The sequence below is a fragment of the Rhipicephalus microplus genome, unplaced genomic scaffold, assembly GCF_043290135.1.
Source record: "Rhipicephalus microplus isolate Deutch F79 unplaced genomic scaffold, USDA_Rmic scaffold_55, whole genome shotgun sequence".
Lineage (NCBI taxonomy): Eukaryota > Metazoa > Arthropoda > Arachnida > Ixodida > Ixodidae > Rhipicephalus > Rhipicephalus microplus.
Genome location: NW_027464628.1, coordinates 1929486 through 1941587, shown reverse-complemented (window position 1 = coordinate 1941587; position 12102 = coordinate 1929486).

The window sequence follows — 12102 nt, the reverse complement described above, 5'->3', positions numbered from 1 at the left end:
CACACATACACACATACACATACATACACACATACATAATACATACATACATACATACATACATACATACATACATACATACATACATACATACATACATACATACATACATACATACATACATACATACATACATACATACATACATACATGCATACATACTGTCACGGGGTCGTGACGTGGCCGAAGACAGGAGACTTTAGAAGGGCAAGAGTGGGGGCTAGTTGGTTGAACATTGTTGAGACTCACACCGCGCTGGAATTAAACACACAAATAAAAGACACACTGAAGCACAGGTAGGACACACACGAGCGCAAACTAACAACTGTTTATTCGATGGAAATGTGACACACACATATATAGGTTGAAAGGAGAGAAAAAGAAGAAAAAGAAAGAGCGTGAACATGCGCACTGCCCACCAAGATAAGGCGCCCATCAGTGCTAATCAAATCCAGCCTTGTCAACTATCTAAAATGTCTACGTAAAAAAGTATATTCATTGTTTGACAAATGAATAGATGGCACACTAACACATTTGTCCTCACCAAACCTGCGCATCATGAAAGCTTCAATGATTTCTCTTTCCCTTTTGTCTTCTGATCTGGATAAAACAATGGTCTTTTCAAAGTTCGGCTATATATGTGTGTGTCACATTTCCATCGAATAAACAGTTGTTAGTTTGCGCTCGTGTGTGTCCTACCTGTGCTTCAGTGTGTCTTTTATTTGTGTGTTTAATTCCAGCGCGGTGTGAGTCTCAACAGGAGACTTCGTGTTGGGATTTAACTGTTTATTTGGGCGAACCTGTGCCTGGTAAACTGAAAGTCCAATTACAGCAGCAGTCTCGCACAGATAGCAGTCTCGGACTGATAGCGGCGAACGGAGCGTCGGCCTTCGATCAACAACTGACAAGCGGCGAAGCGCGTAGGCATTTATACTCTTGCCGTCCAATGTTCTAGCGTTATCGCTGGCGGCGGCATAGGTTCCAAAACAATCTGTACCGTTCGCACAGTGGGCGTGATCTTATCCAAATGATCTACTACAGTCCGGAACCTTCTCGAAAACTGCAGGCGCGGTTTGCGCTGAGAATCGTGTGGTGTTTTGGGACGATAACAAAAACTTAGGAAATGGAACGTGGCATTGCCCCCCTCTGAAAAGACGGCATCTTCCCGATGCTTTAACTAAAGATGAAAGTACAATAATAATGCAAGAAAGTACGATGAATAAATTACGATAAAACAATAATACAAATAACACTAGTTCAGTTTGTTAACGCGCATGAAACGGCTTGAGGCGCGCGACATGTACGACTTCAGGTCGCGATCGGCGTCGTTGAGAGTTCGTGATGCCGTCGGGGACAACCTTGTAATCAAGTGGGCCGAGACGTCGAACCACCCTGTATGGTCCGAAGTACCGTCGCAGAAGCTTTTCAGTTAGTCCACGTCGGTGTATCGGCGTCCACACCCAAACACGTTCACCGGGCTGGTATTCCACGAAGCGTCGTCGAAGGTTGTAACGGTGGCTGTCGGTCGTCTGTTGATTCTTGATACGGAGACGCGCAAGTGGTCGGGCTTCTTCGGCGCGTTGAAGGTACTCGCTCACATCGAGGTTTTTTTCGTCGGTGACGTTGGGTAACATGGCATCGAGCGTCGTCGCAGGGCTCCTTCCGTAGAGCAATTTGTATGGAGATATCTGCGTCGTCTCCTGCACTGCCGTGTTGTATGCGAAGGTCACATACGGAAGAATGGCGTCCCACGTCTTGTGTTCAACATCGACGTACCTTGACAGCATGTCGGCGATCGTCTTGTTAAGCCGCTCGGTGAGGCCGTTGGTCTGTGGGTGGTACGCTGTCGTCCGGCGGTGGTTTGTTTGGCTGTATGCCAAGATCGCTTGAGTTAAGTCGGCAGTGAATGCCGTTCCTCTGTCGGTGATAAGGACTTCCGGGGCGCCGTGACGTAGGACGATATTTTCGATGAAAAACTTAGCTACCTCGGATGCACTGCCTTTTGGCAGGGCTTTTGTCTCGGCGTAGCGGGTGAGGTAGTCGGTAGCTACCACGATCCACTTGTTTCCGAAAGTCGACGTCGGGAACGGCCCCAGTAGGTCCATACCAATCTGCTTAAAAGGTCGGCACGGTGGATCAATTGGCTGCAGAAGTCCCGCTGGCCTTGTCGGCGGTGTCTTTCGTCCCTGACAGTCCCGGCATGTCCGCACATAACGAGTGACGTCGGTGGTAAGACGTGGCCAGTAGTACCTTTCTTGTATCCTCGCGAGCGTGCGAGAAACACCGAGGTGCCCTGCCGTTGGATCGTCGTGCAGGGCCTGCAGGAGTTCTGGTCACAGAGCTGAAGGCACCACAAGGAGGTACTTAGCTCGAAGCGGTAAAAAGTTTTTCTTTTGTAGAAGACCGTTTCGTAGAAAGAACGACGCAAGTGCGCGCTTGAATACCTTCGGGACTTCGGCGGTCCTACCTTCGAGGTATTCTATTAGGGCCTTAAGTTCCGGGTCGGCCCACTGTCGTTCAGCGAAGTCGTCGGTAGTTATCGTTCCCAAGAAGTACTCGTCATCCGGGTTGTCGGGTAGCGGTTGGTCGACAGGCGCACGAGAGAGACAGTCGGCGTCAGAGTGTTTTTTGCCGGACTTGTAAATGACAGTAATGTCATACTCTTGAAGTCTCAGGCTCCATCGTGCGAGGTGACCTGAAGGGTCTTTCAAGGTGGCTAGCCAACACGAGGCGTGGTGGTCGCTCACAACTTTGAAGGGCCTGCCGTAGAGGTAGGGGCAAAATTTCAACGTAGTCCGGATGATGGTGAGGCACTCCTTTTCTGTTGTGGAATAATTTGCTTCTGCTTTGGATAGCGATCGGCTGGCGTAACTAATAACCCTTTCAAGTCCATCAGCCCTCTGCACAAGAACGGCGCCAAGACCTACGCTGTTTGCGTGAGTATGTATTTCTGTCTCGGCGAATTCGTCGAAATGGGCAAGTAACGGAGGCGTCTGGAGGCGATGTTTAAGCTCCTGGAAAGCGTGTTCCTGTGGCGTTTCCCACTTGAACTCCACGTCGGCCTTGGTAAGGTTAGTGAGAGGATCGGCGATGCGGGCGAAGTTTTTCACGAACCGCCTATAATAGGCGCACAGGCCCAGAAATCGGCGCACGGCCTTCTTGTCAGTGGGCGGGGGGAAGTCGGCGATGGCGGCTGTTTTCCGTGGATCGGGACGAACTCCAGACTTGCTGATAACATGTCCCAGAAACAAGAGCTCCTCATACGCAAATCTGCACTTTTCTGGCTTCAGTGTGAGTCCGGACGTCTTGACGGCTTGAAGTACAGCTTCAAGGCGCCGAAGATGCCCGTCGAAACTCGAAGAAAACACGACGACGTCGTCAAAGTACACAAGGCAAGTTTGCCATTTCAATCCCGCCAGTACTGTATCCATAACGCGTTGAAAAGTTGCAGGCGCTGAGCAAAGGCCGAAGGGCATCACCTTAAACTCGAAGAGGCCGTCCGGTGTTATAAACGCCGTCTTCTCTCGGTCTCTTTCGTCGACTTCGATTTGCCAATAGCCAGTCTTGAGGTCCATTGACGAAAAGTACTTGGCGTTATGGAGCCGATCAAGTGCGTCGTCTATTCGTGGGAGAGGATACACGCCCTTTCTTGTGATTTTGTTCAGGCGGCGATAATCGACGCAGAAACGTAGGGTCCCATCTTTTTTCTTCACTAACACCACGGGGGATGCCCATGGACTCCTGGACGGCTGGATAATGTCATCCCGCAGCATTTTATCAACTTGTCTCTTCATGGCCTTACGTTCTGGCGTCGAAACCCTGTACGGACTCTGACGGAGTGGTCTGGCATTTTCTTCGATTATGATGCGATGTTTCGTGATTGGGGTCTGCCGAATTTTCGATGACGACGAAAAGCAATCTTCGTATTGCAGGAGCAGGGCCTTGAGCTGTTCTTGCTTATCGTTCGGTAGTCTGGGATTGACGTCGAAAGCTATGGGAGGGTCTTGGTTCCTCTGAGCAGGTTCCGCAGAATCGGCGAGGGCGAAAGCACTGGTGGCTTCGACAATTTCTTCGATGTATGCGACCGTTGTTCTTTTGTTCACATGTTTGTACTCATTGCTGAGATTCGTGAGCATAACCGTTGCTTTGCCTCCCCGCAGCTCTGCTATTCCTCTTGCGACGCAAATATTTCGGGTGACCAACAGATGCTGACTGCCTTCAACGACGCCTTCCAAGTCAGGTGATTTAGAAGCGCCGACTGAAATAATGACGCTTGAGCGAGGCGGAATGGTGACTTGTTCTTCCAGCACATTCAAGGCATGGTGTGCTGACGGCGTGCGCGGTGGTAGTGCTTCTTCTGTGGATAACGTTATCGACTTTGTTTTTAGGTTGATGACAGCACCATGAAGGCATAAGAAGTCCATGCCAAGGATGACATCTCTCGAGCAACGCTGTAGGACTACGAAGTCTGTAGGATAAATACGAGCGTTAATGGTGACTCTCGCTGTGCATATTCCTGCAGGCGTTACAAGATGACCTCCGGCTGTGCGGATTTCAGGGCCTTTCCAAGCTGTCCTAACTTTCTTTAACTTCGCGGCGAACGACCCACTGATGACAGAATAGTCGGCTCCAGTATCGACGAGAGCGGTCACACTGTGGTTGTCAATAAGAACGTCGATGTCGCTAGTTCGCCGTCTCGCATTACAGTTAGGGCGTGGCGTCGGGTCACGGCTGCGTCGGCTTGATCCGCTGCTTCCATGTTGCGTCGTCAGGCCACCTACGGTAAGTGAGCTTTCGCCGTCAGGGCTTTGCCTGGTTGGCATTGTTTTCGGAAAGCTCCGTCGCGGCGTCGTCGTCGTCGGAGGATCTTAGGTAGTTGGTCGCACAGCAACCGCACCTCCACCGGTTGCTGCCCTTAGTTTCCCGAATACGGGCTTGGCGACCGGCCCCGCGTTGGGCCGGAGTACTGCCGGGGGTGCGGTGACATGCGGCGGCTGGGCGACGGCGAACGGGAAGGACTTCGGGGTGTCCATTGAGTTCCTGTCAGGTAGTCGGCGATGTCACGTGGCCGTTCCCCTGGCTGCGGACGTGGTGCCTCGACGGCGAAGCCACGCAGTCCCATCTGTCGGTACTGGCAACGGCGGTAAGTGTGCCCGGCCTCGCCGCAGTGGTAGCACAGTGGGCGGTGGTCAGGGGTGCGCCAAACGTCGGTTTTCCTCGGCGCACTGCGCTGGCCCGCTGGTGAACGGTAGGTCGTCGGTGGGGGTGGTGGCGGCGGTGGTGTCCGGCGACGGAAGTGCGACGGGGCGGCATTTTGGCGTGGACGGGGAGGAGCGTTGTGGCGCACTGCAGCGGCGTAGCTCATAGTTTCTGGCTCGGGCAGCGGTGTTTGGGGAATTCGAAGTGATTGCCGAACTTCTTCTCGCACAATGTCGGCGATCGAATCCACTTGAGGGTGCGCGGAAGGCAACAGTTTGCGCAGCTCTTCCCACACGATCGCTCGGATCGTTTCACGCAGGTTTTCAGAGTCACTGGTTTGAGCAGCAGCGCATTCTGGAGTCAGGCGACGATTATACTGTCTGGTGCGCATGTCAAGGGTTTTTTCGATGGTGGTCGCCTCGGATACAAATTCTTGGACGGTGTTCGGTGGATTCCTCATTAGTCCCGCGAAGAGCTCCTGTTTGACCCCTCGCATGAGAAAACGAACTTTCTTCTTCTCAGGCATGTCTGGGTCAGCGTGACGAAATAGGCGGGTCATCTCCTCTGTGAAAATTCCAACCTTCTCATTTGGTAGCTGAACTCGGGTCTCTAGTTGAGCAGCGGCCCTTTCTTTGCGAGCGACGCTCGCGAACGTTTGCAGAAATGCGCCGCAGAAGACATCCCACGTTCGGAGCGTAGACTCACGATTCTCTAGCCAGGTCCTTGCGGTGTCTTCCAGGTAGAAGTACACACGACGGAGCTTTTCTTCGTTGTCCCAGTGGTTGAGGGCGGCCACACGGTCGTATGTTTCTAGCCAGGACTCCGGGTCTTCGAACGATGACCCATGGAAAAGTGGTGGTTCCCTGGGTTGATGCATGACCATCGTGGGCTGGGATGCGGCGGTTGTCATTGTCGCTGCAGTCGCGGTCATGGCCTTGGTCTTCCGCGCCTTGTCTTCTAGAATCCCGTACTTCGGTGGTAGCCCTTGCTGTCGGCGGCTTGTTCGCTGCTCCTGGTTGGTGTCGGTGTCTTCTCCGCGACGTGGGCTGGGTTCACGGCTTGACGGGGGCGTCCGGTACATGAACGAAGCAGCACCTCCACCAGATGTCACGGGGTCGTGACGTGGCCGAAGACAGGAGACTTCGTGTTGGGATTTAACTGTTTATTTGGGCGAACCTGTGCCCGGTAAACTGAAAGTCCAATTACAGCAGCAGTCTCGCACAGATAGCAGTCTCGGACTGATAGCGGCGAACGGAGCGTCGGCCTTCGATCAACAACTGACAAGCGGCGAAGCGCGTCAGCATTTATACTCTTGCCGTCGAATGTTCTAGCGTTATCGCTGGCGGCGGCGTAGTGTTTGTATGTGTGTATGTGTGAGTATGTATGTGTGAATGTGTGTATGTATGTGTGTATGATTGTGTATCTATGTGTGTACGTATGTGTTTGTGTGTTATGCATATATGTATGTATGTATATATATGTATATATGTGTGTATGTATGTATATGTGTGTATGTAGTTTGTTCTTACGTTGTCGACACAAAATCGGCCCTTGAAATAATTTGGGTTGCTTGCAAAACAAGCCCTACTAACGTTGTTCTGATAGGAAACTGTTACCGCCCTCCTGATTCCAATAGTTGTTTTATAGCTGAATTGAGGGAAAGTATTACTGATGCCATTAACTTGTGCCATACTAAAACTGTCTTTCTTTTTGGAGACTTCAACCTTCCCCAGATTGATTGGAACCTTCTATTCTCCCCTTGTAACACATCATCCCAGTTTATCAGCCTAACGCTTGACTTCAATCTTGTACAGGTGGTCAATAAACCCACCCGTGGAAATAATATTTTAGATTTAATACTGACCTCAGCCCCTGATACAGTCATGGAAGTCCTTTACCGAGAAGGTCTTAGCGATCACAGACTTCTTGAAGTAATCCTTGATCTTCCTGTAACGTTTTCCGGCAAAACTACCAAAAAAATTTGCGACTATAATAAAGCTAACTATGCCGAAATCAACAATGAACTTGAAATATTCTTTGACCAGGTATTCTTGACCTCGTTTAGCAATCGCTCGGTCCACGACAACTGCGTACTTTTCCGTGACAAAATGACCGTCTTGATTAATAAATACATTCCCTTGATTTCGATATCTAATGACAAGTGTGATGCCTGGTTCGCTAAGTCACTCAACCAACTAAGAAATAATAAGAAACGTCTCTACCGAAATGCTAAACGCCTGCGCAAAGCCAGTGCGTGGGATAAATATAAGCGGTGTTTAAACACCTACTGCACAGCTATACGTTCTGCTAAACTTAAATATTTTTCAACAGACCTGGGCTCCCTCCTAAAAACTAACCCAAAAAAATTCTGGCGTGAAATATCTCACAATCGGGATGCTAACCACATTACCTTACATGATGAGAATCACGAACCTCTTTCTAACAGCCAGTGTTGTTCTGCTTTTAACACTTTTTTTGCCTCAATGTTTACTCGGGAAGACCAATCCACATTACCTAACGTACGCGATTATGATTACCAGTACATGAAACCTATCGAAATTAAAGCTAAAGGTATAGAATGTGTGATAACTAAGCTGAAGCCGTCTAGCTCCGCTGGGGCTGATAATATTAACTCAAAAGTACTAAAAAGACAATTTCCATTACCAGTAACATTCTGTGCTATATTTTTCAACAATCTTTAGACTTTGGGCAGATACCTGACGACTGGAAAGTTGCAAAAGTTACCCCATTGTTCAAGTCTGGAGACCTACATCTACCCCAAAATTACCGTCCAATCTCACTTACATCCATTTGCTGCAAGGTATTAGAACACATTATCGCTTCGCACATTTACAACCATCTTGAGTCTAACCAGTTCTTTTTCCGCAACCAACATGGGTTTAGGAAAGGTTGGTCATGCGAGACACAACTGCTAGAATTCACGACTGACCTTCACTCGAACATGAATAATAACCTCCAAACAGACTGCATTTTTCTTGACTTTTCGAAAGCGTTTGACCGTGTGCCCCACTGCCGCCTAATCTCAAAGCTATCTGCTCTTCAATTAGACTCACTAACCTTATCATGGCTTCGAAATTTTCTTTCTCTTCGGAAACAGTTCACTGTCATCAATAACGATTCGTCGTCAATATGCGATGTAACTTCCGGGGTGCCACAGGGCAGCGTGCTCGCCCCGCTGCTATTTCTTATATTTATAAATGACTTGCCTGATGGCGTCACATCATTCATACGAATATTTGCCGATGACTGCATAATCTACCACCCTATCAACAATGTTAACGATCATTACGCACTACAGAAAAACCTTGATGTAATTATGAAATGATGTGAGACGTGGCAAATGGTTCTAAATGCATCAAAAAGCAAAACCATCTCATTTAGCCGTAAGCATGACCCCTCCATTTTTTCATACCGTATAAATAATGACCCGCTCTCCCATGTTTCCACATACAAATATTTGGGCCTACACTTCACACAAAATCTTTCATGGTCCTCTCACATCACTAACATCTGCGCAAATGCCTCGAGATCACTGGGATACCTACGCCGTAACTTACATTCTTACCCCGCTAATGTCCGAAAACTAGCTTACGAAACTTTTGTTCGACCTCAACTTGAATTTGCCTCACCAATCTGGTCCCCCCACCAAAATTACTTAACCAACATGATCGAGGCAGTTCAAAATAGGGCAGTCCGATTCATTTCTCGTAATTATAATTTCTGCTGCAGCGTAACACAACTTAAAATGGATTATTCACTTCAATTATTATCCACTCGACGCAACATTTCTCTTTTATGCCTCTTTCATAAATACGTCAATAGCACCAAAATGACCAGACTTCCAAATGAACGAGCCTCCTATTTATCAACTAGACTACACAACCGGCGTAGTTTCTCGCGCAGGTACGGCAAAACGAACTCTTTTAACGCATCCGCTTTGCCTCGTGCCATCACGTTGTGGAACGATCTTCCCGATAACTTGGTATCTGCACTAACCCTGTTTCCTTCCGCAACAAATTGGTCTTACATTTTGGTTGATAATTTCATGTTCACAGCTTCGTTCTTGTATGTATATGACATTCATAATGCTGTGCAAAAAGTTTTTTTTATAGCGCTTATTGCCCCCTTATTTTTTGTGCTTTATTTTTGTTTGCTTAGGACGAACTGTTCACACTTCCTGCAAGCGCTTTCATGATTTTCCCAGTGTATTATACCACAATCTGTGCCAGTTTAACTTACACGTATTGTACACTTCCTAACTGCTGGGTGCCATGAACTGCATCTTTCTAGTTTTTTGGTAACGATGTATGATGTCAATTTATACCTTTTTATTTCAGGTTTATTTGTTACTCATGTCTCGAGCTTAAGTTTTGACACCTTTCGCCCTTTTACTTGTTGTACATGTCTTTGTTAGCCCCCCTTACTCAATGCCTTAACCAAAGGCCTGTAAGGTACCTGTAAATAATTATAAATAACATACATACATACATACATACACACATATATATATACAAACACACACATACATACATACATACATACACGCATACATACATTCACACATACACACATACATACACACATACACACATACACACACATACACACATATACACACATATACACACATACACATACATACACACATACACGTATACGCACATACATACATACACACATACACACACATACACACAAACATACATATACATGCACGCACACATACACACACATATATACACACACATTTAAATACACATAAACACATACACCCACATACATGCACACATAACATATACCTACACACATACATACACACATACACCTATTCATACACACACATACACACATACGCACATACCTACATACACACATACATACACACATACACACATACACACATACATACATAAACACATGCATATACACACATACATACACATACATAAACACACATAAATACACACATACTTACACTCACACATACATACACACATGCACACATACACACACATACATACATACATACACTCAAACACACACACATACCTACACACACATACATACACACACATACACACATACATACATACATACATACATACATACATACATACATACATACATACATACATACATACATACATAAACATACTCCCATACATACTTACGCACACATACATACATACACACATACATACACACATATCTACATACACACACAAAAACATACACAAATCCATGCACACCTACATACACAATCATACACACATACATACACACATTCACACATGCACACACATACACGCATACAAACACATACATACACACACATACATACACATATATACACACACACATAGATACACACCTACATATACATACACACTTACATACATACACACATACATGCACACATACCTACACATACACCAACAAACATACGCACACATACATACGCACGCATACACACACACACATACACACATACATGTATACACACACCTATATACACACATACACAAGCACACACATACAAACACATACACACATACAGATACACATGCGCTCGTACATATACACATACATACCTACACATATACAAACACACAAACACATGCATACACAATACACACATACATACACAAATACACTTATACATACACACATACATACACCCATACATACACATTCAGACATACATACACGCACATACATACACACATACCTACACACACATACATACACACATACATGCAAACACATATATACACACATACGCACACACATGCACACACACACATACATGTACACACATACATGGATACACACATACGTACACACACATATATACACACATGCACACATAAGCACACACATACATGCACACACATACATACACACACACATACACACAAGCATACACACAATCATACACAACCATACACACATACATACACACAGATATATACACACATACACGCATACACACATACCTCACATACATACATATATACATACAAACAGACATTCATACATACAGACAGACATACATACATACGTACAAACATACATACACACATACATACACACACATACATACATACATACATACACACATACTCACATATATACTTTCACACACATACATACATACGCATACATATACACACATACATACATACACACATATATACATACATACACACACACAAAAACATACATACACACATACATACACACATACACACATACAAACACTCACATACACACACATAGATACACACACATACATGCATACACAAACATACATACACACAGGTGCACACAAATACATACATACACACTTGCACACACACATACATACCCATATACACACATACACACATACATACACATAAACCAACACACATACACTCATACATACGCACACATACATACGCACACATACACACACATACAGACACTTACATACACACATACGTACACATAGACACATGTGTACACACATACAATCATACATACAAACATACATACACAAATACACTTATACATACACGCATACACACACGTACACACACATACATACATGCACATACATAAACACATACATGCACACACATACATACACACATACATACATGCATACACACATACATACATACACATACATACACAAATACATACACACATACATACACACATACATACATACATACACATACATACATTCACACTTATACACACATACCTACATACATACACACATACATACATACATACATACATAAACACACACCTACACACACATACACACATACATACATACATACATACATACACATACACACATAAACACATGCACACTCGTACATACATACA